Source organism: Pongo pygmaeus, chromosome 21 (assembly GCF_028885625.2).
Source record: "Pongo pygmaeus isolate AG05252 chromosome 21, NHGRI_mPonPyg2-v2.0_pri, whole genome shotgun sequence".
NCBI classification, from domain to species: Eukaryota; Metazoa; Chordata; class Mammalia; order Primates; family Hominidae; genus Pongo; species Pongo pygmaeus.
Genome location: NC_072394.2, coordinates 20811750 through 20838831, shown reverse-complemented (window position 1 = coordinate 20838831; position 27082 = coordinate 20811750). Strand labels below are relative to the sequence as shown.

The 27082-nt window shown below is 44.7% G+C and overlaps 1 protein-coding gene and 1 pseudogene across 2 annotated transcripts in view; both read left to right on the top strand.

The window, feature by feature from the left end:
- The window catches only part of ABHD12 (abhydrolase domain containing 12, lysophospholipase), an 82533-nt gene that overhangs the window by 6218 nt on the left and 49233 nt on the right, over positions 1 to 27082 (top strand). The gene's annotated exons all lie outside the window — the stretch shown is intronic.
- Positions 15304 to 17431, top strand: LOC129021891 (peptidyl-prolyl cis-trans isomerase A-like; annotated as a pseudogene).

The window sequence follows — 27082 nt, the reverse complement described above, 5'->3', positions numbered from 1 at the left end:
CTCTGCCTCTCGGGGTCAAATGGTCTTCGCACCTCAGCCTTACAAGTAGCTGGGACTACTGGCACCCACCATCACGCCTAGCTAATTTTTGTATTTTTTGTAGAGACAGAGTTTTCCCATGTTGCCCAGGCTGGACTTGAACTCCTGAGCTCAAGTGATCCACCCACCTAAGCCTCCCAAAGTGCTGGGATTATAGGCATGAGCCAGTGCGCCCAGGCTTTTGTTTATATAGTTTTTTGTTTTTTGTCTTAGTGTGTGTGCTTGTATGTGTGTGTGTGCAGTATTGCCAGCTTTTTTAACATTGGTAAGTAATTCAGATGAGAACAATTTTGGAGGTCCAAAAAAAACCCCAAACCAGTTTTTTTGTTTTTAAATTCTGGGCAGAAAGGTAATTTTTAAAGGTACATATTTATCTCATTCATAGGTCAACTCTGTACTCCTTGAGAAGAGGAACTAGATCAGTTTTGCTTTGCATGGTGTCTGATGTGAGGAGGTACTGGGCAAATGAGTGATTTTTTTTTTTGAGACAAGAGTCTCACTCTGTCACCCAGGCTGGAGTGCAGTGGCATGATCTCGGCTCACTGCAACCTCTGCCTCCCAGATTCAAGCGATTCTCCTGCCTCAGCCTCCCGAGTAGCTGGGACTCTGGGTACCCGCCACCATGCCTGGCTAATTTTTTTTCTTTTTTTTCTTTCTTTTTTTTTTTTTGAGACAGTCTCCCTCTGTTGCCCAGGCTGGAGGGCAGTGGCGTGATCTTGGCTCACTGCAACCTCCGTGTGCCAGGTTCAAGTGATTCTCCTGCCTCAACCTCCCGAGTCGCTGGGATTACAGGTGCACGCCACCATGCCTGGCTAATTTTTTGTATTTTTAGTAGAGACGAGGTTTCACCATGTTGGTCAGGCTGATCTTGAACTCCTGACCTCATGATCCGCCCGCCTCGGCCTCCCAAAGTACCGGGATTACAGGCGTGAGCCACTGTGCCTGGCCTTAATTTTTGTATTTTTAGTAGAGACGGAGTTTCACCATATTGGCCAGGCTGGTCTTGAACTCCTGACCTTGTGATCCACCCGCCTCGGCCTCCCAAAGTGCTGGGATTACAGGCGTGAGCCACCGCGCTCAGCCCAAATGAGGGATTTTGTGGGCCTTTCATTAGCCCTGGAATTCTTGGGAATGTGCATTGAAGGCACGACTAGTCTAATTTGGACCCTGAGAAGGCAGTCATGAGATGTACACGGTCTGTGTGTTACCTAGTCTTTATCCTCCAACTCCCAACCGACAGGCCAGATCTGCTGGATTGACAGAGATCAGTGGGCTGCATGGGAGGTTTCATAGCCAGATCACCCTCACACATAAATGCCAAAGAACACAGTCATCACACCTAGTTTTTCCTTGACCCAAAGAAGATACTTTATCCAAGGTTGCTAATGGCTTCCCTTAACCCAGAAGGGTGGGTGGCTGAGGTTAACATCTGTCTTCTTCAGTGTCAGCCTTCCCGAGGTCCAGTATCAACCTCACCCTCTAAGTGTCCCTGTATGGTATCTCTTCATCTTTTCTTTACAGGTTAGGAAGATGGGAGTGAGTTCTGAGCTAGCTTTTGCGGTTAAAGTCTGCTTCATCCATCTCCTTTTTCCTTTTGCTCCACCCTCAGTACAGTCTGTGCCAGGACTGTGACAAGGCACGGGGCTGGCTTTGTTTATGGCACCACAGCTGGCCCCCCCCTCAACTGGTGGTTTTCCTCTTCCTAACTCAGTGTACCGTATCAATGCTGCACTCCAGCCAGGGACCGGCCACACTGGGACTTGGTGCTTTGCCACTGCCTTCTGCTTTATTAGGACTCTGCATCCTGTATCTCTGCTTGGTTCCTAGTTCCTTTCAGCCACAGTGTCCCTTCCCAAGGGAGTGTCCGCCTTCTATGGTGACTGGCAGACAGGCCTGAACTGTGAGGGGTATCTTTGGGCGGGCTGAAAGCACCTGAGGCACTTTCATGGAGGAAGCCTTGGAGAGAGGCATGGAAGATGGGTCACCTTGTCAGGTTTGTGCTAACAGTGATGGAGACAGGACCTCATTTCAGACTCCTGCTGCTGCGACTTCTCCTCTTCATTCCCCTGCTTTCTCTCCTCCTCCATTAGAACACTTGTCCTTCCAGAGTGAAATCTGCAGGGAAAATGTTTATTGAAATATAACCTCAAAAGCTGACAGATGAAGTCAGTGCTCTTCACCCAGAGATGACACCACAGGACTTTGGTCTCAGTTTGCTTGTGCTTTGGCAGGGGCCCTTTCAGCATGAGAGTGGGTAAGCCATCTATCTCGTGCCACACTGAGAGCCAGCATCTAGAGTGTCACTCAGTGAACAGGGGCCAAGAGCCAGGATGCCGGAACCAAACTGTCCTGTTACCAGCAAGACTTCTCATTTAGGCCTCAGCCCTTTTGTATTGTGATTTACTGCTTCAGAGGATAGCCTTCATAGAGACCTGGGTCTCAGGTGAGTTTTCAGATTCTCTGGCTTGGGTGAATTGTGTAACACTCTTGAGTTTGTTTCTTCATCTGTGATGTAGGGATTAGAGTGTCTTCCCTGTAGGATTGTGATGAGGCCCAGGTGTGTGGAATGTTCTTGGCACATGGTGAGTGCTTGGTCAGTGACATCTTCTAGATGACTAGCCCCATGATGATTATAATATTAAGAGCTCAGGGTACTGGCCAGTGTGGTGGCTCACGCCTGTAATCCCAGCACTTTGGGAGGCCGAGGCAGGCAGATCACTTGAGGTCAGGAGTTCAGGCAGCCTGGCCAATGTGGTGAAACACCATCTCTACTAAAAAGACAAAATTAGCCAGGCGAGGTTGTGAGCACCTGTAATCCCAGGTGAGGGATTACCTCCTGTAATCCCGGGAGGCTGAGGCAGGAGAATCACTTGAACCCAGGAGGTGGAGGCTGCAGTGAGCCGAGATTGCACCACTGCACTCCAGCTTGGGCGACAGAGCGAGACTTTGTCTCAAAAACAAAACAAGCAAAAAAACAAAAAAAACAAAAAAAAACAAGAGTTGAGGGTACTGAGAAAGATCTGTTAGCTCATGTCTAGAAGGATTTTCTTCTACCCTTTTCTGCCCCAAACAATTAAGAGTCTGGCTTCGCAGCCAGTCGTGCATATAGGGTCCATCCTGATCAGTTAATGTGTCTGTTGGTATTAGAGCATTTGTAGCAATATTATTTGCTTATTTAACACTTTTTTCCAGCTACTCATTTAACAGTTTGAGTACCTGTTATGCCCAGTAACACCTGTGAGTGCTGAGGCCATTGCAGTTTTCCTGGCTTTTACATTCTGGTAGGGGAGACAGATAACACATGAAGAAACACATGATGTCACGTGCTCAGGGCACTAAGGAGGAAAATGGTGCCAGTGAGGGAATAGCCACAGATGAGGCCCTGTGGCTGTGTGTGCACAGTCCGGGTGTACAGGGGATGTTTCTGACAAGGAGACATGTGAACGGATGCCACTGGCTGCTTTAGAAGAGAGAAATGGCATGATATGTGTGTCATCATGTCACTCTGACTGTGTGACAAGCACAGACTGCAGTGGGCAAGCAGGGAGACCAGCTAGGGGCTGCCGGGGTCATCCAGGCAAGCGATGACAGGGGCTCGGGCCGGGACAGCAGCTGTGGAGATGAGAAGAAGCATGTGATTCTGGATTCACAAACTACTTTCTGAGCAACAGGAAGAATGGAGTTGCCAGATACTGAAATGGGGACAGATGTGGAAAGAGCAAGTGCTTTGGGGCAGGAGAAGTAATGTTTGGTTTTGGACATATTGAGGTGCCTGTTAAACATCCAGGTGGATAGGGGATAGAGTTCAAGGGAGAGGTTAGGACCTGTACCTGACCATGGCTGTGGCAGGTGGTACCCAGAGCCTTGTAGCAGACTCTCCCAGCAGACAAGTCAGGACAGAGGAGTCAGGACCTGGGCAATGAGTTAGAAGGATTGCTGGGAAAAGGTGTCAAGGCAGCCACCTAAAGAAGGCCTGTTGCAGAAGAAAGCCTGATCTGCGATTGGATTTGGTGACATGAGATCAGCATTGACAGGAGTGGCTTACTGCAGTGGTGGGGGCAAAAGCCTAATGGTGAGGGCTCAAGGAAGAAGTGGAGAGAGGAAATGCAGGTAGCTTTTCTGGGGAGCTGTGCAGTAAAGGGGGAAAGACGGGGAGGGATGGCTGGAGGGGGTGAGTTTTCTTAGCAGTGATATTAGATATCAAAAAATAAATAATAAGAGCACCAGTATGCCATAGGACAACTTCAGGCAGCCCATTATATTGATAATTATGATATTATGATAGTTACGTGATATATTAGCCAAAATCGCCCATTGCATTCCAGCCTGGGCAACAAGAGCGAAACTCCATCTCAAAAAAACAACAACAAAAAACACTTAACGGTAATTGTATTCCATATGTTCCAGAAGTTAAGTGGAGTCATGGAAAATCTGAAAATTACCGAAATTGAATTTCTAAAGATGAAAACCACAATGTGTGAGGTAAAAGTTACACTGAAGGGAATTACACTGAAGGGCAGATTAAACACTGCTAAAGAAAGGGCTTAACGAGTCAACGTGAAACCTGGGGAAAAGAGAACCAAACAAATTTTCAAAAGCATCATTACAAGGCCAGGTGCGGTGGTACACACCTGTACTCCTGCCATGCCTGTAATCCCAGCACACCTGTAATCCTAGCACTTTGGGAGGATAAAGAAGGAGGATCACTTGAGCCCAGGAATCTGAGACCAGCCTGGGCAATGAAGGGAGACCTCATCTAGAACAACAACAACAACAAAAAAATAGCCAGGCATGGTGTGCATGATTGCTTGAGCCCGGGAGGTCAAGACTGTGTGAGCCATGATCAAGCCACTGCACTCTGGTCTGGGCAACAGAGTGAGACCCTGTCTCAAAAAAATATATAAATAAATAAAAGCATCACTATGCTATAGGATAACTTCAAGCAGCCTATTATATTGATAATTATGATATCATAATTGTGCGATATTAGAGCAGTCTGGAGTGTGCATGGGCATAATCCAGGGGAGAGGGGAAGATGGATGGCATGGGACAGAGTAGGTGCAGTGATGTCTCTGGGCCTGTGAGAAGGGACAGAACCCAGTGTTCTGAGGCTGAGCAGAGGAGTTCCCCTCAGATAGGAAGGAAGGCCAAGGCTGTGGGGAAAGATGTGGGTAAGTTGATCTATTTGTGGGTGAAGGAATCTGCCAGTTCTCTTCTGAGTGCTTGTGCTGTCCTTAGGAAATAAGCAGCAAGGCCATCTGCTGGGAGGGCAGAGGGAAAAGGAGGTACTGGGCCTCTCTCTCTCAGTTCCCCATGTGGGCGCAGTCTGAGCTCTCATATCGTCTTTCTGACATGTAATGTTTTTAAAAAGGATGACAAAGACAGTTTCCATGGGAAGTCATTTCAGTCGTGACCTGCTGTATATCTGTGGAGTTGGCATGTTCTGCATAGTTGAGTGCTCCCCTGCTCTGGGAAGCCTGCACGGGGTCCCTGCACACATCCCAGCATGGAGGGGCTCAGGGTTGGGTTTGAGATGAAGGTGGGCGAAAGGTCCACATGAACTGAGGTCATGACAGAGTGATCAGGTGGGACCAGGCAGAACTCTCGGCCCCCAGGGCTTGCTGGTACACAGATTGCTAAGTTTCTTCGTTGTTAAATAGAATTAATCTTCAGATGGTAGTTGTGGGCTGAGTTGCCTCATTCACTTGTGATAAGTTTAGCAGATAAGAAAATGTCCTGAGATAATGAGAGCAGAGGGCAGATGGGTGTCTGTGTGGGAGAGGCTGAGAAAGCCAGGACTTTTGGGTTTGTAAAGGTGAACGTGGACACGGCTGTCAGTGAGGGAATACATGCATATCTCAGGGGTGCTTAAACTTAGGGTTTGTTCTTGAAGCCTGAAAGAAGTTGTCCTGAGCTTCACGGTAAAAAAAAAAAAGTTCAAATTATCTTCCGTTCTTATCAGACTGATGGAGTCTTCAAACAAAGCTTGGGGTATATTGACTGAACTATTCGTAATGGGAAGGTAAGAATGTTCAGGGTCGATGCCGGTCATTTTGATGTGGTAGTTCAGATCACTAGAATAGATATGGCTTTTAACTTTCAACTTTTTTTTCTCCTAATAATGTGTACATCATATATGCTCTACCCCTTCATTCTTGACCTTTGCCACTCCTGGTCCTGGATAACCACATTGCTCCTACCTGAAAGTGGCCCTGTCAATGCCAAGTGCCCATAGGTCATTTTATTCAGTAGCTAATGTATTCCTGCTGTTTGCCAGATGTAGTGCCAGGCCCTGGGGATACAAGGAGATAGTACCTGTCCTCAGGGAGCTAGTTGTCTGTCATGTTTTATGCTTGGCAACCATCAGCTCTTGCATCCTCAGGCTTTGATGATGCCTTTGGCAAAGAGAAAATACAGGGATGGCTGGAGAAGGTTAGTCTACCCTCATTTACATTTATCCTTTCTTATAGACTCCTGTGTTGCTCTGATATTTTTATGTGCTGATTTATCTTCACGGTATCTGCTATGGCTTGATGGTTTAATGGTTTAAATGTGTCCCCTAAAATTTCATGTGTTGGAAAGTATTGGAATCTTGGTCCTCAATGTAGTACTAACTACATGTAAGAGGTGGGACCTGGCCGGACGTGGTGGCCCACACCTGTCATCCCAGCACTTTAGGAGGCTGAGGTGGGCGGATCACGAGGTCAGGGGATCAAGACCATCCTGGCCAACATGGTGAAACCCCGTCTATACTAAAAATACAAAAATTAGCTGGGTGTGGTGGCACACACCTGTAGTCCCAGCTACTCGGGAGGCTGAGGCAGGAGAATCGCTTGAACCTGGGAGGCAGAAGTTGCAGTGAGCCGAGATCGCGCCATTGCACTCCAGCCTGGGTGACAGAGCAAGATTCCGTCTCAAAACAAACAAACAAACAAACAAACTAGAGGTGGGACCTTTGGGAGGTGATTGGGTCATGAGGGCTTTGCTCTCATGAATGGATGAATCCATTCATAGATTAATGGTTTATTGAGGGTTTGGGTTAGTTATCATGAGAGTTATCACTGTTGTAAAAGGCAGTGTGGCCATCTCCTCTGATCCCCATTACCATGTGATGCCCTGCGCCACCTTGGGACTCTTCAGAGTCCCCACCAGCAAGAAGGTCCTCACCAGATATGGCCCCTTGACCTTGGACTTCCCAGCCTCCAGAATGCTAAGAAATAAATTTCCTTCCTTATAAATTACCGACCTCAGTTATTTAGTTATAGAAACAAAAAACAGACTAAGAATAGGGTCTCTTAGCCTCTTGCTTGACAGGATGTAATGCAAAATGCATTGCTGGCCAATAGAGCCATCTAAAGACATGAGAAAAATTCTCACAGTTTGGGGACACAGGACACCTTGACAAGGCATATCATGGCATAACCTACAAGAAGGCAAAAAAGACTGCCATTCTAGGACATTCAATATCTGGCTTAGGGTTCCAGAAGGAAGGGACTGTTAGGCCAGTACAGGCCAGCTGGGAGGCTGCCAGTGCAGCCCCAGGGCCTTAGGAAAAAGCTGAAGGAGATTCTGCAGGGCCCAGGGAAGCATCTCCAGGTATGAGGTTGCCTGGGAGATGTCATAGCTGTGGTGAAGGGCGGCCTTTGAGGGGTCCTCTCTCTCTCACTCCGTTCCTCTCTCAAAACAGTTTGATTTTTTTTTTCTGATTCCAAAGTAATAAAGAGTTCTTAATAATTTAAAACAGAGAAAGTGAAACTCCCTCTGGATAATTGCTGTGAACAGTGTGGCCTGTGTTGAGAGTATTGCTCCTGTGTTCTTCCATCCATTTAGCAAGTATGTCTTTTTCGTTGACCTAGCCTTCACTGAAGGCTAGAGTGGATAAAATGCTGCACAAGAGTGGGACAAATCCCAGTCCTTGTGGGACTTCCGTTCTCATGAAGGAGAAACACGGCAAAAAAGATAGCACATAAGTATACAGGAAAATTTCAAAGGGTGATAAAGTGCTATAAAGAAAAATAAAGCAAGGTAAGGTTATGTGGCTGTGTGTAAAGCACCTGAAAACATGCCGTACCACAGTGGTAAAATATTTTTGTTTCTGCCAGGAAAATGAGGCCTTCTCACAGTAGGATACCCAGTTCTGCCGACTGAATCCTCATGATTTTTTGTTTTCTTCTTTGGGAACAAAGAGACATTTATGGACTGCTCTTGTGTGTTTTATTAAGGCCTTAAAGTTTTCAATTCAGTGGAGTGAAATTGCTGTCAACACTGACTGCTTTTGAATATGATTTTGGAGATTGTTGTTAAGATTTCCACCTAAAAGCTAAGAAGAATTTAATCTGTTAGTCTTGGGGAACAAGACTTGGCGTTACTCTCTTGTTCCTTCTAAGAGAATACCATGGAATTAAATGATAAAACACTTTTCCTCAACAATTTTGATGGTTACATTAATGAAGGAGTTAATGAAAACTAATTGTAGACATTATTATTATTATTATTATTATTTTTATTTTTATTTATTTATTTTTTTGAGACGGAGTCTCACTCTGTCACCCAGGCTGGAGTGCAGTGGTGCGATCTGGGCTCACTGCAAGCTCTGCCCCCCGGGTTCACACCATTCTTCTGCCTCAGCCTCCTGAGTAGCTGGGACTACAGGCGCCCACCACCACGCCCGGCTAATATTTTTGTATTTTTAGTAGAGACGGGGTTTCACCGTGTTAGCCAGGATGGTCTTGATCTCCTGACCTTGTGGTCCACCTGCCTTGGCCTCCCAAAGTGCTGGGATTACAGGCGTGAGCCACCACACCCAGCTAATTATAGACATATTTTAAAAGAAACATGGAACTTCCACTGCCAACCAAGGCGGCTGAATTTACCTGGAAATAACCCAAATAGCAGCCACAACAAAAACGACAACATACACGAAACAATTTTTAAAACACTGGGCACCAAGCAACAAAGGACAGTAAACTTGGAGAAGTGACAGACAAAGGAAGTGAGCCCTACAGTACCCTAGCTGACCTCCTTGAGAGAGCTTCCACGCCATGGCACAGGGAGGGGAGCCGCCTGGACTCCCAGGGTTGTGGGTGTGGAGCTGAGAATCTGGAGAGACCAATGTGGCTAGAGTTTATAGGACAGAGTACCAGAGAGGAGAGAGCAACACAGAGAGAGACCCTGGGGTCTGCAGAGGGTCCCCTTGATCACCACACATGTGTGAGGAAACTCTCTGTGGCTGAGGAAAGAACTGTCTGAAAAGATCAGAAGATATAGTCCCTGCTGCTTAGAGCAAGGTCATAATTTACTGGTAGAACATTCAGGAACAGCATGCTTCAGTAGTGGGAAATTCCAGGTGTATGGGTTTGTGAGGGCTGCCATAACAAAGTAACACAGACCAGGTGACTTAAATGGCAGAAGTTTATTTTCTCTCGATTCCAGAGGCCAGAAGTCCAAGATGGAGGTGTCAGCAGGGCTGGTTTCTCATGAGGCCCCTCTGCTTTGCCTGTAGATGACCACCTTCTCCGTGTGTCTTCATATGGTCTAACCTCTGTGTGTGGCTCTTTCTGCATTTCTTCTTACAAAGCTGAGTCATAGTGGATTAGGGTCCACCCTGATGACCTCATTTTAGCGTAATTACCTCCTTAAGACCCTCTCTCTAAATACAGTCATATTCTGAAGTGCTAGTGGTTAAGACTTCAACATACTAATTTTGAGGGGACATTATTCAGCCCATAGCACAGGCATGCAGAGTGGCAGGAAACTATGATGTGTATATAATGAAGAGAATAATCAATGAAAACCAACTGAGTACTGACATGCACGTTAGTATTGAAGAGAAGCACATTAAAACACTGTAGGCTGGGCGTGGTGGCTCACATCTGTAATCCCAGCACTTGGGGAGGCCAAGGGGGGAGGATCACCTGAGGTAAGGAGTTTGAGACCAGCCTGACCAACATGGAGAAACCCTGTGTCCTGTCTCTACTAAAATTACAAAATTAGCCGGGCGTGGTGGCACATGCCTGTAATCCCAGCTACTTGGGAGGCTGAGGCAGGAGAATCGCTTGAACCTGGGAGCGGAGGTTGCGGTGAGCCGAGATCGTGCCATTGCACTCCAGCCTGGGCAACAAGAGCGAAATTCCGTCTCAAAAACAAACAAACAAACAAACTTACTGTAATTGTATTCCATATATTCCAGAAGTTAAGTGGAGAGTCATGGAAAATCTGAAATTACCCAAATTGAATTTCTAAAGATGAAAACCACAATGTGTGAGGTAAAGTTTACACTGAAGGGAATTACATTGAAGGTCAGATTAAACACTGCTAAAGAGAGAGCTCAACTATTCAATGTGAAACCTGGGGAAAAGAGAACCAAACAAATTTTCAAAAGCATCGTTACTAGGCCAGGTGCAGTGGCACACACCTGTACTCCGACCATGTGTATAATCCCAGCACACCTGTAATCCTAGCACTTTGGGAGGATAAAGGAGGAGGATCACTTGAGCCCAGGAATCTGAGACCAGCCTGGGCAACAAAGGGAGACCTCGTCAAAAAAGAAAAAAATTAAACAATTAGCCAGGCGTGGTGTGCACGCCTTTGATTCCAACTAATTGGGAGGCTAAGGTGGGAGGATTGCTTGAGCCTGGGAGGTCAAGGCTGCGTGAGCCATGATCAAGCCGCTGCACTCTGGTCTGGGCAACAGAGTGAGACCCTGTCAATAAATAAATAAATAAATGCATCACTATGCTATGGGATAACTTCAGGCAGCCTATTATACTGATAATTAAAGTCCTCAAAGAAGAGGAGAAAGGAGAGAAAAAATATTTGAAGAAATAGTGGCCAGAAACTTTACAAGCTTGGTGAAAACTGTAAACCCATTGCTAAGAAGCTTAATTAATCTCCTGCATAAGAAACATGAAGCACTATACCAAGGCACTTTGTAATCAAATTGCTCAAAATCAGGGATAAAGAAAAAAAAACCTTCATACCAACCAGAGGAAAAAAGACATACTGTGCACACAGGAACAAAGATATGGGCAACAGAAGCTTTCTTAAAAGAAAAGTAAGAATTCAGTGAAGTAACATCTTTATTTTTTTAATTTTTTTTTTGAGACGGTGTCTCAGTCTGTATCCCAGGCTGGAGCACAGTGGCACAATCTCTGCTCACTGCAACCTTCATCTTCTGGATTCAAGCAATTCTCCTGCCTCAGCCCCCCAAGTAGCCGGGTTTACAGGTGCCCGCCACCGCACCCAGCTGATTTTTGTATTTTTAGTAGATACAGAGTTTTACCATGTTGGCCAGGCCGGTCTTGAACTCCTGACCTCAGGTGATCCACCCGCCCCGGCTTCCCAAAATGCTGGGATTACAGGTTTGAGTCACTGTGCCTGGCCTTGAAGCAACATCTTTGACGCCGTCATGTCATGTAGTAATGTCACTCAATATAGTAATGTGACTGAATAACAGGTACACCTTCTGAGCAACGCGTTGTTAGGCAAGTGCATTGTCATGCGAAGATCAGAGTGTATTTACACAAACATAGGTGGTACGGCCTATTACACGCCTGGGCTATGTGGTAAGGCCTATTGCTCCTGGGCTGCAAACCTGCACAGTATGATACTGTACTGAGTCCTGTAGGCAGTTGTGACACAATGTTAAGTATTTGTGTATCTACACATAGAAAAGGTACAGTGAAAATACAGTATAAAAGATAAAAAACAGTACAGTATAGGGCACTTACCATGATTGGAGCTTGCAGGACTGGAGTTGCTCTGGGTGAGTCAGTGAGTGACTGGTGGTGAGTGAATGTGAAGGCTTAGGACATTAATATACATTTTTATACAACTTGCAGTGGTTTGTTTATACCACATCACCACAAATGTGAGTAATCCTTTTCAGTATGATGCTACAGCCATGACATTAGGCAATAGGAATTTTTTAGTTCTATTATAATCATATGGGACAACCATTGTATAAGTGGTCCACTGTTGACTGAAATGCTATTATGCGGTTTGCATGACTGTACTGAAAGAAAAAGCTATCCATCTAAAATTCTTTACCAGGTGAAAATACCTTTTTATGTTGTCGTTCCTCCCACCCCAAAGTATCTTCAAAGGCAAAATAGTAAAGTTTTCAGATATAAAAAAGCTGAAAGAGGGCCAGGCATGGTGACTCACGCCTGTAATCCAAACACTTTGGGAGGCCAAGATGGAAGGATCACTTGAGCCCAGGAGTTCCACTCCAGCCCAGGAGTTCCAGTCCAGCCAGTTTGGCTATGTTTTATAGACTCCATCTTTACAAAAAGTCAAAGATTAGCTGAGCATGGTGGTCCTAGCTACTTGGGAGGCAGGAGGATCACTTGAGGCCAGGAGATGGAGACTACACTTAAGCGCAGGTGACAGAGTAAGATCTTGTTTCTTAAAAAAAAAAAAAGGCTGAGATAATTCATCATCAGCAGACCCATGCTTTAAGAAGTGTTAACACCCAGGTGTGGTGGCTTATACGTATAATCCTAGCACTTTGGGAGACCAAGATGGTGGGATCGCTTGAGCCCAGGAATTTGGGGCTTCAGTGAGCTATGAGGGTGCCACTGCACTCCAGCCTAGGTGACAGAGCAAGATCCCCTCTCTAAAAAAACAACAAGTGAAATTACAAAGTAGCTCACATGGAATGAAAAGGAAGACACACATATGCCCCGAAAGCATGCTTGAGGAAAGTGAAAATATAGCACTGAATGCCTATAGTAAAAAAGAAAGATCTTCAATTGATGACTTTAGCTTTCACATTAAAAATCTAGGGGGCCAGGCACTGTGGCTTATGCCTGCAAGCCCAGCAGTTTGGGAGACTGGGGCAGGCAGGTCACTTGAGTCCAAGGAGTTCGAGACCAGCTTGGGGTCCACAGTATTTTGGACTACTCTTTACTGTGAGGAAGGGAAATGAGAAAATAAATGTAGAGAACTGGCATGAAGCTAACTTTGTATAATGGTTGAACCCTGAGACAGTGGCCTTTCTATCAAGTTTCTGAGAACCTTACTTGGCAAAATAAAAACCCAGCAATACTAGGTCAGTCCCCATTTTATAGAACATTTTATTAGTTCGTGAAACATAAAAATCTAGGAACCAGTTCTTTTGGGGAGTGTCAGAAAGCGGGGAGGGTTATGTTGGGAGGAATCACTTCTGAAGAGAGATGAATAGGGTTTAAGATGAAGCAGTCAAGATGGTTACTAAGCGTTTTAAAACCAGGTGTTTTGGTTTTTAAAAAATCAGGCATTTCTGTGCATTAGAGCCTGCTGCTGCCTCCAGGTTGTAAACAGTGTTCTAAGGGCCAGCCACAGTGAAATCCAGTGCAGGGCTACCATCCTGATACAGCGGCTTGGGACCAGTGTCCCACACCTCAGTGTACGCATTGCCCATGGGGACGAGAGGGGATATAGACACTCCTTGGGGGCCTTTTGTGTAGGAACCGTGACCACCAGTCCAGTGTCTCAGTCTGTGGTCTCTCCTTTAAAGTAGGAATCTTCCTAATTAGCTGATCACTCTTGTTCTTCTTGGACTCCCCAGTGTCTTTCAGAAATAGCTTCTGGTAAGTTGGTGCTTGCTCATGATGGGAGGGAAGGAAGAGGAAGTAGAACAGTAAAGGCAGAACAATTAAAAATAAATGGTGAAGGGCCTGGTGTGTGGCTCACGCCTGTAATCCCAGCACTTTGGGAGGCTGAGGAAGGAGGATTGCTTGAGCTCAGGAGTTTGAGACCAGCCTAGGAAACATAAAAAGTCAATAAACAAAGGCACAAGAATTAATAAAAATAACATTGATTGAGGACTGTGTACCAGATACCGTTTCCTTAAGCGCTTTATGTGTGTGAATTCATGGAATGCTCACAGCTGCCTCATGAGATTGGTGGGTCGCCCTCTTCACAGATGAGGAAGCCAAGGCATGGATGGTTAAGTAGCTTGCCCAGGGTCGCACAGCCATCCAAGTGGCAGACCTGTGTCATCTCCACTGCTCATGCTCTAATCGCTGTGCTCTCCTGCCCCTGCTTACGGCTGTCTCTCTTATACATCCTGACTATTACAAGGGGAAATTATTGTGGGTTGAAAATATTGAGCCAGTGTCACTTGAGAGAAATAGTTTATTCATCAGCATATTGCTTTCCTTCTCTGACAGCATTGGTGACTCTGCGACTGTGCTTAAGGGGTGGGCTTCTGAGGGCACAGAAGTCTTTTCTTGGAGTTGGTGGCCTCTGAGTCTTCTACAGAGCCTTCTCTTGGAGTTGGTGACCTTCTCTGTGGCCCCCTTATTGGCTTGGCACCTTCAACCTCCAGTGCTTTGGTTGTGACTGGGAAGCTCTGGGTGCCAGCTGAAGGTGTAGGGAAGCAAGACCTCCAGGGAGACCTGTGTACCCCAGTAATCATTGGGATGCATGAGAGATCTGATGCATCACTGTGACTCAAGGGGATGCCCCACAGTCAGCGCCCCAAGGCATTGAAAGCTTTGAAGGATGAGTGTGTTTGGATCCACTGTAATCAATTTAAGTAGGAATTCCTGCAGTGGTTATGTGCATTTCTTTAAGAAAATAACCTGGAAGCCCAGTCTTTCCAGATAGGAAAAAACAAAAGGCAAGGACCCACTTATATCTAAAAATGTCCTTTGTTAACAAAAAATCTACAAAGGGCTTTTTTTTTTTTTAAACAGAGACAGAGAAACAGGGTCTTGCTGTGCTGCCCACACTGGTCTCATTCTCCTGGCCTTACGCAATCCTCTCGCCTCAGCCCCCGCAGAGTGCTGCGTTACAGCAGAGGGCTGGCATTACAGGGGTGAGCCACCATGCCTGGCCAGAGCTCCTTTAAAAAGCAAGTTTTTCCAGTGTGAAGTTATAAAATAGCTTACTTAATGTGTTGTGCATGCATGTGTAGCTATTTAAACCTGTGGACACAACATCAGTGCTCACTGGCACTCCTGGTTTGGGATCTTACCCTCTTGAACTGAGATGCGGTCTCACAATCTGAATGGAAGTGACATGTCACTTCTGTAGGCAGAAGTGGTTAACAAGGTACGTGATCCTTCGTGCCCTCTGCCCCTGCTGCAGCAAACCCTAAAGCCTTGTGTGGAGGTGGCAGTGTCGCAAAGTGATGGAGTTTCTGCAAGACAGGTTCCTGAGTAATGTGTTTAGTAGAACTCCAGCTGACTTGTGCTGGACCCATAGCTAGAGGAAGAAATAAGCTGTTGTTCTTTAGGCTTCTTAGATTTGGTAGCTGTTGCTGCATTTAACTTTATCTAGAATATATAGAGAAATTTTAAAACTCCACAACAAAACACCAATTCAAAAATGGGCCTAGAACTCGAAGAGACATTTCTGTAAAGACGGATAGATGACTTATAAGCACATGAATAGATGCCCAACATTACTAATCCATTAGGGAAATGGAAAGCAAAACCACAATGAGATACCACCTCACACAGATTAGGATGGCTATTTTTTTTTACTTTTGAAACATGGTTTTTCTCTGTCACCCAGGCTGGACTACAGTGGTGCAATCATGGCTCACTGCAGCCTTGATCTCCCTGGCTCAAGCGGTCTTCCCACTTCAGCCTCCCGAGTAGCTGGGACTATAGGTGCGTGCCACTACGCCTGGCTAGGTTTTTAATTTTTGATAGTAAGAGGGTCTAAATATGTTGCCCAGGCTGGTCCCAAACTCATGAATTAAGCAATCCTGCCTCAGCCTCCCAAAGCACTGGAATTACAGGCATGAGCCACTGCGCCTGTCTGAGGATGGCTAATAATTTTTTTAAAAGAAAGTAGGCTTTGCAGATGCCACCACTGCCGGGAGCCCTGTACTATCAGCCATGGTCAACCCCACTGTTCTTCAACATTGCCGACAAAGGCAAGCCCTTGGGCTGCGTCTCCTTCAAGCTGTTTGCAGACAAGTTTCCAAAGACAGCAGAAAACTTTCATGCTCTGAGCACTGGCGAGAAAGGATTTGGTTTTAAGGGTTTCTGCTTTCACAGAATTATTCCAGGGTTTATGTATCAGGGTGGTGACTTCACACGCCATAATGGCACTGGTGGCAAGTCCATTTACGGGGAGAAATTTGATGATGAAAACTTCATCCTAAAGCATACAGGTCCTGGCATCTTGTCCATGGCAAATGCTGGAACCAACACAAACAGTTCCCAGTTTTTCATCTGCACTGCCAAGACTGAGTGGTTGGATGGCAAGCATGTGGTCTTTGGCAAGGTGAAAGAAGGCAAGAATATTGTGGAGGCCACGGAGTGCTGTGGTTCCAGGAATGGCAAGACCAGCAAGAAGATCACCATTGCTGACTGTGAACAACTCTAAGTTTGACTTGTGTTTTATCTTAACCACCAGACCATTCCTTCTGTAGCTCAGGAGAGCACCCCTCCACCCCATTTGCTCTCAGTATCCTAGAATCTTTGTGCTCTTGCTGCAGTTCCCTTTGGGTTCCATATTATCCTTGTTCCCTTCTGTGCCTAGCTGGATTGCAGTGTTAAGTTTATGATTATGAATAAAAACTAAATAACAAAAAGAAAATAGTAAATGTTGGCAATGATATGAGAAATTGGAACCCTTGCACACTGTTAGTGGGAATAAAAATGGTACAGAAACTGTGGAAAACAGTATGGCTGTCTCTTTAAAAATTGAACATAGAGTTACCGTATAATGCAGCAGCTGCACTTCTGGGTATCTACCAAAAATAATTGAAAACAGGGTCTCTAAGAGCCGTTTATTTGTACACCCATGTTCATAGCAGCACTATTCACAATAGCTAAAACATGGAAGCAACCCAGATGTCCACCCACGGATGAATGGATAAGCAAAATGTGGTATATCTGTACAATGGAAAGAATTTCTGAAATATGCTACAACATGAATGAACCTTGAAGACATTATGCTAAATGAAGTAAGCCAGTCACAAAAAGACAAGTACTGTATGATTCCACTTACATGAGGCACTAGAGTCGTCAAGGTACTAGTAGCAGAAAGTGGAATGGTGGTTGCCATGGGCTGGGGGTTGGAGAATGGGAGTTACTGTTTCATGGGTACAGCGTTTCAGCTTTACAGATAGAAAGAGTTACAGAGATGGTTGGTAGTGGTGATTACACAACAGTATGAACATATGAACATATTACCACTGAACTGTACATGTGAAAATGGTTATGATGGTAAATTTTGTTATGTGTAAAAAAATTGGAAAAATGTGTAAAATTTTTTAAATTGCTAAAGTATATGTGGCAAATTCTCTGCCCCCCATTTCCCCTTTCTTAATATGAATGGTCCCTCCTCCCACAAAACTGTAAGCCCTTTCTGCCCCCTCCATGTCACCGTATGAACACTCATTCTTTGTTTTTTAATGACTACATGTCATCTCAGTGTATGGACACACTATCCCCTATTAAAGAGATGTAAAATTAGTGTGCTGTAATCTGTAGCTTTCTTGTATACAAACAACAGTAGTTGGTTGTAAGATATAAAGGAAGAGAAGACAAATTCAAAAAACATTCCTCAGATTATTCATCTAACAGAATCCCAAATTTTAAAATGCCCATCTGTTTCTCTCTTGTTCAGTACAAGCTGATTCTGAAGTTCAGATGAAAAAATATACAGAGATTTCGTACTAAGGGTATATTAAAAGAAGAAAAAAAATGACCTACAGAAGTGCCATGAGCCTCTGGAAAAAGAAGAGAGGTGTGTGGAGTCTGGTCCATGCTACAGTGCTCAGTTAACAGGTCAGCGTGACAGGACAGAGATTCCCAAATAGACCCAAATACACTTGTGAATTTAGTTTGAGGTGAAGTTGGAATAATAGTTGAGTGGAGTCAAGGTTGATTTTGATTGTTAATAAAGGTTTTTGGGACAATTGGGTAGCCATTTGAAATAAAATAAATCTGGATCCATATCTTACTCTGTAAACAAGAAACCAAGAAGTACTAGAAGAAAACAGGAGTGAAATTCTCAAGTCTTGAAATGGAGGAGGGCTTTCTAACTATAACTCAAGAGTCCAAATTCTATTAAGATGGCTTAAAATAAAACCGGGCGCGGTGGTTCATGACTGTAATCCCAGCATTTTGGGAGGCCGAGGCAGGCAGATCAACTGAGGTCGGGAGTTCGAGACCAGCCTGACCAACGTGGAGAAACCCCTTCTCTACTAAAAATACAAAACTAGCCGGGCGTGGTGGCACATGCCTGTAATCCTAGCTACTAGGGAGGCTGAGGCAGGAGAATCGCTTGAACCTGGGAGGTGGAGGTTGCAGTGAGCCGAGATTACGCCATTGCACTCCAGCCTGGGCAACAAGAGTGAAACTCCTTCTCAAAAAAAAAAAAAAAAAGACTTAAAATAAATTTGACTTTGTAATATGAAAAAAATCTGCATGACGTAAATAATGACAAAATACAAATATTTGCAACTCATAGGTAAAGAGGTGTAATAATAAAGAACTTCTAGGAATTGAAAAGAAAAAAGTTCAGGGCCCAATGAAAAATATGCGAAAGATAGCATAATTCATTGAAAAGGAAATATAACCCTTCAATATGTGAAAGAATTAACAATATTTATTTAATTTTTAAGCGTCTTACTATGTCAGCCAGGCTGGAGTGCAGTGGTACGATCTCAGCTCACTACAGCCTTGACCTCCCGGGCTCAAGCAGTCCTCCCACCTCAGCCTCCTGAGTAGCTGGGAGTACAGGCACACACCACCATGCTTAGCTAATGTTTAAATTTTTTGTAGAAACCTATGTTGTCCAGGCTGGTCTTGAACTCCTGGCCTCAAGCAGTCCTCCCACCTCAGCCTCTCAAAGTGCTGGGATTAAAGGTGTGAGGCCCTGCACCTGGCGAACACTTTATTAGTTAATGAAAGTCAAAACTACACCAAGATGCCATTTCTTACCTATCAGATTGGAGAAAATGCATCTTTGACAACCACTTTGTTAGTGAGGGCTGAGGGAAGCAAGCATTTGGGAGGATAATCTTTTAATAATATAGATACATTTACTCTTTGATCCAGTAATTTCCATTCTAAGAGTGTCCTATCTGTACATACAAAATTAGGTATGTACAGAGTGATTCATTGTAGCACTGATTGCTGGAAACCGCCTGATTGTCCAGCAATGGGAGACTGGCTTAATAACCTATGTTATGCCAACCCAGTTGGGAGCTGTAAAATAAGTAAGCATTGATGTGGAGAAATTTCTTGGATATCTTGTCGATAGAAAAAAAAATCAAGGTGTAAAACAGTTTACAATACTACCTTTTTATGAGAAAAAGGAATGAGAACATGTACCTGTATTTGTGTAAGGAAACACTGGAAGGATAAATAAGTAGCAAATAAAAATGCTTATCTGTGGGCATGATGGGGACAGGATACATGGTGACAAGTTGGCAGTGAGACTTTGTTTTAGTTTTTGAACTGTGTAAACATATGACCTTTTTCAAAAAAGCTTTTGTGAAGCTAGAAACAAAAATGAGCATGTAGAATATTAATCTTGAATTAGTTAGGGTAACACTTGCTGCTGTACCAGCAGCCAGCCACATGAGGCCTTACTCACGTTGCATAGGTGAGAACTACTTACCTGGCTCCACCTGCCTCCATGTTGAGCTCGGAAATGTAGCCCCCAGCTAGGCAGCCATTCCCATCCCCAGCTCTACACTCCGTAGGGAAGGGACAGTACAAGGTTTTGGTGGTCTCCTAGCCATCTCCACCTCAGGACTTGGGCCCCCGATCTGTATGGTCACCTCTTCAGAGGGCCAGAGAGCAGCTCCCATTGGCAGTGTGAGAGTGTTTGCCCAGAGTTACTCTTTTGATATTGTCAGTATTCTTATATTCTTATTCTTTGCCAATAATTTAGGTGAAAATGGAACCTCATGGTTTAATTTGCATTTCTATGTGTCATCTTAATTTAGTGCCGTATGTTTTGGGAACAGGAAATATAACAAAATAGCTCTGTAGACCGTTAGCTATGGTTTAGATATGGTTTGTTTGGCCCTGCCAAGTCTCATGTTGAAATTTGATCCTCATGTTGGAGGTGGGGCCTGGCGGGAGGTAGGAGGTGTCTGGGTCACCCTGGGGGAAGATTCCTTATGAATGGCTTGGTGCCACTCTTATGGGAATGAGTGAGTTCTGACAGAGTTCCTGTAAAAGGAGCCTGGCACCTTCCCTCCCCTCTGCTCTGTGATCTCTGCCCTCCACATCCCCTTGCTTTGCACCCTGAGTGGAAGCAACCTGAAGCCATCACCAGATGTGGATGTGGGCACCATGCTTCTTGTCTGGCCTGCAGAACTGTGAGCCAAATAAACATTTTTTCTTTATAAATTACCTAACCTCAGGTATTCCTAATATAGCAACACAAAAATGGACTAAGGCACCTTTGTCATCTGAAGATAAATTTCTAGAATATTGCCTTATCATGAGTTTTTGTTTTGTTTGAATAAAAAGTGAAGGCGAATGATTTTGAGAGCTAGTTTAGTAGAGTCTCAGTATGGCCTTGACCCGGAAGGCTGAAAGGCAGGGTCTTGGGGCCTGTGACCTGTCGTGATGATCAGGCCTGTAGGATACAGTTGTGGGAAGGAGGTTTTTCTGTTCCATTCTCAGCACAAGGAGCCCTAGGGCTTAGAGATTCTCAACTGGATGAAAATGCAGATGCTTCTGTTTGTTTATTCTAAAGCTTTTTTTTGCACCTTCATTTCTAATTCTTCATTGATAAGTTGCCCACATACTGCATTTAAAATTAATTTCTTTTCTTTTTTTTGAGACGGAGTTTCTCCCTTATTGCCCAGGCTGGAGTGCAATGGCGCGATCTCAACTCACTGCAACCTCCGCCTCCTGGGTTCAAGCGATTCTGCTGCCTCAGCCTCCCAAGTATCTGAGATTACAGGCATGTGCCACCATGCCCAGCTAATTTTGTATTTTAGTGGAGATGGGGTTTCACCATGTTGGTCAGGCTGGTCTCAAACTCCTGACCTCAGGTAATCCACCGGTCTTGGCCTCCCAAAACGCTGAGATTACAGGAATGAGCCACCGTGCCTGCCCCCTTAAAATTAAATCTTGATTAAAGACATCCATCTCATCAACCAACATTATAATGAAAAGTAAACGTCAGCCGGGCGCAGTGAGTCATGCCTGCTATCCCAGCACTTTGGGAGGCCGAGGCGGGTGGATCACGAGGTCAGGAGATGCAGACCATCCTGGCCAACATGGTGAAACCCCATCTCTACTAAAAATACAAAAATTAGCTGGGCGTGGGGGCGTGTACCTGTAGTACCAGCTACTCGGGAGGGTGAGGCAGGAGAATCATTTGAACCAGGGAGGCGGAGGTTGTGGTGAGCCAAGATTGCACCACTGCACTCCAGCCTGGCAACAGAGTGAGAGTCTGTCTCAAAAAAAAAAAGAAAAGTAAAATGTCAATCATTTTATTTACTGCTGGCATCTGGTGAACACTTGATAAATATTTGTTAAATGAATGGAAATTCAAATAAACAAGACTTTTTATTCTCACCGCAACTGTAAAATGCTCTGAATGTTCTAGACATTATTGGAAGATGAGAAATAGATAATCCTTCTAAAAAGGAGGAGTCAAAATTGCCATTGGTTGCAGTGACTTTCTACTTGAAAAACTCCAAAAAAAAATCAAGTAAAAGGCTGGGCACAGTGATTCATGCCTGTAATCCCAGCACTTTGGGAGGCCGAGGTGGGCAGATCACCTGAGGTTGGGACTTCGAGAGTAGCCTAACCAACATGGAGAAACCTGTCTCTAGTAAAAATACAAAATTAGCCGAGGGTGGTGGTGCACGCCTGTAATCCCATCTACTCAGGAGGCTGAGGCAGGAGAATCGCTTGAACCCGGGAGTCGGAAGTTGTGGTGAGCCAAGATCGCGCCATTGCACTCTAGCCTGGGCAACAAGAGCGAAACTCCGTCTCAAAAAACAACGACAAAAAAAAAAAAAAAAAAACAAGTAAAAATTCTCAAAACTCATGGAGTCCCCTCCCCTCCCCTCCCCTGTCCTCCCCTCCCCTCCCCTCCCCTCCCCTCCCCTCCCCTGTCCTCCCCTCCCCTTGTGTCTCTTTTTGAGACAGAGTCTTGCTCTGTGACTTTGGCTGGAGTGCAGTGGCACAATCTCAGCTCACTGCAACCTCCATTTCCGGGGTTCAAGCAATTCTCTGCCTCAGCCTCCCGAGTAGATAGGATTATAGGCACCCGCCACCATGCCCGGCTGATTTTTGTATTTTTAGTAGAGATGGGGTTTCACCATCTTGGCCAGGCTGGTCTTGAACTCCTGACCTCGTTATCCACCCAGCTGGGCCTCCCAAAGTGCTGGGATTGTAAGCCACTGTGTCCGGCCTTTTCTCTTCTTTTTTGACGGAGTCTTGCTCTGTTGCCCAGGCTGGAGTGCAATGGCACAATGTTGGCTCACCACAACCTCCGCCTCCCGGGTTCAAGCGATTCTCCTGCCTTAGCCTCCTGAGTAGCTGGAATTACAGGCATGTGCCACCACGCCCGGCTAATTTTTTCTGTGTATTTTTAGTAGAGACGGGTTTTCACCATGTTGGCCAGGCTAGTATCAAACTCCTGACCTCATGTGATCCACCCTCCTCAATCTCCAAAGTGCTGGGATTACAGGCATGAGCCACCGTGCCCAGGTGTAAGATTTTCAAACGCAAAATAAATATACCCACTGATAGCTTTCTTATATACCAGTAACTAGCTGGCTGGAAAGATGGAACAGGATAAACTTTTATTTCACAGTAGCAATAGCAACAACAAAATACACATCTAAGAATTACATAAGAAATACATAAAATGTTACCTAGGCGAGGTGGCGCATGCCTGTAATTCCAGTGAGCTGAGATTGCACCACTGCACTCCAGCCTGGGTGAGGGAGTGAGAGTCTGTCTCAAAAAAAAAAAAAAAAAACACACATAGAATGTTTATCAAGAAAATCATTAAACTTTACTGAGAGACATAAAATAATATTTAAGTGGAAAGATACAGTTTGTTTTTAGATGAGAACATATAATATTGAAAGGATATTGTTCCTTTTTCAAATAGATTTCATGCAGTTCTGGCTGGGATTGGTCAGCCTCAGCTTCCTATCTAGGGAAGTCAGAGTGCAGGGGCCTGGGTGAGTCTGGCAACATGGGGATTCTGTGGTTGCAGACGGCAGACTTCAGTGTGGACCAGGGACTGGAGGTTCAGCAGCCGCATAGCGTGGGGTTGCAGGGGCGGTGGGCCCTGTATCTTTTGCTGCTAAGCTCACCTTGGCCTGCCTCCAGCTTCCAGCTCTCTGAGAGCTGCGGAAGATGGCTGGGGGTTCTCCACACTGTTTTCTAAACTTTAACATACTTCTGCTTTTAGTGTATCTGGCCTTCGTAGTCCAAACCTTCTATGGTTTACCCTCTGCAGAGAATAAATCTTCAGTCTCTTGATGAATTGGGGCAGTGGCCCCACTCTGTTCAGTGAGGTAGAAGCCCAGAGGGGTTTTTCCAATTGTCCCCCTGATTCTAGCCTCCACCTGATCCTCCCACCACGGGTACCTGGTGCTGTTGGTTCATGTGCCTTGTCTTCCCCCGTGCTGGTTTTGGACTTTTCTGGATCTGTCACCTTAATTCCTGTCCTTCTGTTTTCCAGCTTCTAACATGGTATTGGTGTCTCTCCAATCATTCTTGACCACTATGGTTTTATGTCCTTTTAAAATTTTACTGTCATTTTAGTGGCATTTTAAGAGGAAATAGTTAAATCTACCATCTTTAGCCTCAAACATAAAACTAACGTGTGGCCAGGCGTGGTGGCTCACACCTGTAATCCCAGCACTTTGGGAGGCCAAGGCGGGTAGATCACGAGGTCAGGAGTTCAAGACCAGCCTGGCCAATATGGTGAAACCCTGTCTCTACTAAAAATACAAAAAGTAGCTGGGCATGGTGGTGCACGCCTGTAATCCCAGCTACTTGGGAGGCTGAGGCAGGAGAATTGCCTGAACCTGGGAGGTGGAAGTTGCAGTGAGCCGAGATCGTGCCACTGCACTCCAGGCTGGGTGACAGTTAGACTCCATCTCAAAAAAAAAAAAAAAAAAAGTAATGTGTTCAAGGTGGCATTTTAAACACAGTGAAGAATTGCTTGGGTGGCTATTTAGAGATACAGAAATTTAGAACCCTACATCCCACTATATACCAAAATAAATTCCAGAGAGACTGAATGTAAAGTGTAAAGCCCTAAAATAAAAAGAACACTCTCAAGGACAGAGGAGAACATCAAGAAACCATAAAGAAAAAGATGAATAGAGTAGAAATACATAAAAATTTAAAATGCTCCTTAATTTAAAAAAATCCTAAATAAAAGAGACAAATGATAGAGGGAAATATTTTTAACGTACACTTATATAGTGTCAGACAAAGATTTAGCATCCTTAATATAAAAAGTTCTTGGCCAGGCACAGTGGCTCACGCCTATAATCCCAGCACTTTTCGGAGGTTGAGGTGGGAGGATCACTTGAGGCCAGGAGTTCGAGACCAGTCTGGCCAACATGGTGAAACCCTGTCTCTACTAAAAATAAAAAAAACTCAGCAGGCATGGTGGTACATGTTTGTAGTCCCAGCTACTTGGGAGGCTATGGCATGAGAATTGCTTGAACCTGGGAGATGGAGGTTGCAGTGAGCTGAGATCGCACCACTGCACTGCAGTCTGGGCAACAGAGCAAAACTCTTTCCCCACTTACCCCCACCTAGACAAAGTTATTATACATCAATAATGAGAAGATAATATGAAATATTTTGTCATTAACCACAATGATTAGAGCAGCATGTTATTCTGATTTTTAAAAATGTATAGAAGAAACAGTGAAATAGAAATGTTATATGCAATTTTTTGTTTTTTTACAAAGGAGGCATCATTAATGCATGCTAGGGTAATTGTATACTTGTTTGGGAGAAAATAGTTTTGTCATCTCATATATGCTAAAATAATTCCAGATTAATTTAACAGTAACTGTTGTTAACATTTTGGTTATAACTTTTCACACTGTGCATACACCTGTATTTTTGCATTTTTACATATGATTTTATAAGCTGTAAAACCACTATATTCTGGATTTTCATCCCAGGTCTTCACATAGAGATGGCATTGCTTTGAATGACTACATAGCACCTGCTTATCCCATTGATGCCAGCCTCCCTTGGCACTGGTGTGGCACAGTGCTGTCTGACCCTGAAAGGTGTTCTGGGGGGTGGCCGATGTGGACAAGGGATCCAAGTTCGCGTGTGCCCGGAGTGCCACCCTATGCACTCTGCACAGGTCTGCATAGGTCTCCTGCCACCTCCTAGCCTGAGGCCTGCAGATGTGGAGTTTGTACCTTTGTTGCCTCTTCTGGGTACTTGCTGTGTTTTGACACATACTGAGGAGGGTGTGCAGGCGATGGTGCTAGTTTGCTTGTACAGAAGCAAAGAAAGAGGGATAAAATGCAGACCAGTGAGGAAACAGGCAGTAATGTTAGGAGGCCTTCACAAACTTCACTGTTGCCCATGAGGATAGACCAACAGTTGGTGGAATGGAAGCTGGAAGAAACTCCTCCCTGCAGCATATCATGACTTCAGGGAAATTTTAGAAGAATAGTCACTGACTTTGCCAGTAAAGATCCTATATGATGTGCACCCAGCATCCTTGTGCTAAATGGGCTCATTGTTTATTTAATCAGCTTCCTATTGATGGACAATTGGCTTCTTCCTAGTTCTTCTTGCTATTATTAGCAACTTTCATATGTCTAACTTTTGTTCCTTTATTAGTGTCCAGTTATTTAGGGTAATTTGAGATTTGATGGGTCAAAGAGTATGAATATTTAAAATTTTGAAACTGTTGCCAAGGTGACTTCCAACATGATTAGGAAGTTTTGCCTTCCTACCAAGAGAGTCTCAGTGCCCATTTCCCCCACCCCTGCTGTCATTAGATGGTATTATTATTATTACTGTTTTTGAGACAGGGTCTCACTCTGTCACCCAGGCTGGAGTGCAGTGGCATGGTCTTGGCTCATTGCAGTCTCAACCTCCCAGGTTCAAACAATCCTCCCACCTCAGCTTCCTGAGTAACTGGAACTACAAGCACGTGTCACGACACCCAGCTAATTTTTGTATTTTTTGTAGAGGCAGGGTTTTGCCATGTTGTCCACGCTGGTCTCGAACTCGTGGGCTCCAGTGATCCTTCTGCCTTGTCCTTCCAAAATGCTGGGATTACAGGTGTGAGCCACTGCACCTGGCCATTAGGTGATATTATTTTGAATGTCTGTCAGTTGATAGGTAAGATTGAAATTTGTGTGATGTTTGCCTTTCATATATATATATGCCTTTCATATATATGTTGCATAATATTTATATCACTTGAATCTTAAATTTTTTATAAATTCTTACTTTCCCTTGAACATATTTTGAATGGTCCAAGTTGTGTTTAAGAAACTCATCTTATCCTACAGAACCAATTTTTCTACCTAATGAGAAAGTGGTTCACGATAGAAACTGCAGACCTCATTAATTAGCTTCATCCCACCAATACTTCTTAAGCATCCAAATTCTGGGCACTGGTGATAGAGCATCAACAACAAGAGCTACGCTACTTATTCGTGGGGAGAGACTCTGTCCATCATGTTAGAGATAAATGTTTTGTTGCAGACAGAAGGGAAAGGAGTGAGTCTGACACGACATGGTGAGAGACTCTGATTAGGCTGGATGGCCAGGGGACTTTGGAGAATAGCAGTGAAGCATATGTTTGGAGGAGGCAGAAGATTTGGGGCCCCTGCGAGAGACTGAAAGGCGCTGGAGAGTCAGGGGTTGGGTGAGCAAGTGCTAGAGAGGGGGCAACAGTGTGGGCACAGGGTCCTGGACCAGTTTTTAGAGGCCCTTGGCAGCATTAGGGGGGCATTGACCCCAGACATAGTCTCTGGGGTGTGGGAAGGAAATATCGGGCCTTCTGTTATATTTCCCCAACCTCTGAGGAGACCTATTTAGTTCAGTTTACTGTGTCTTTCTTTGTTCATTTGTAGAGAGCAGAGTCTTGTTATATT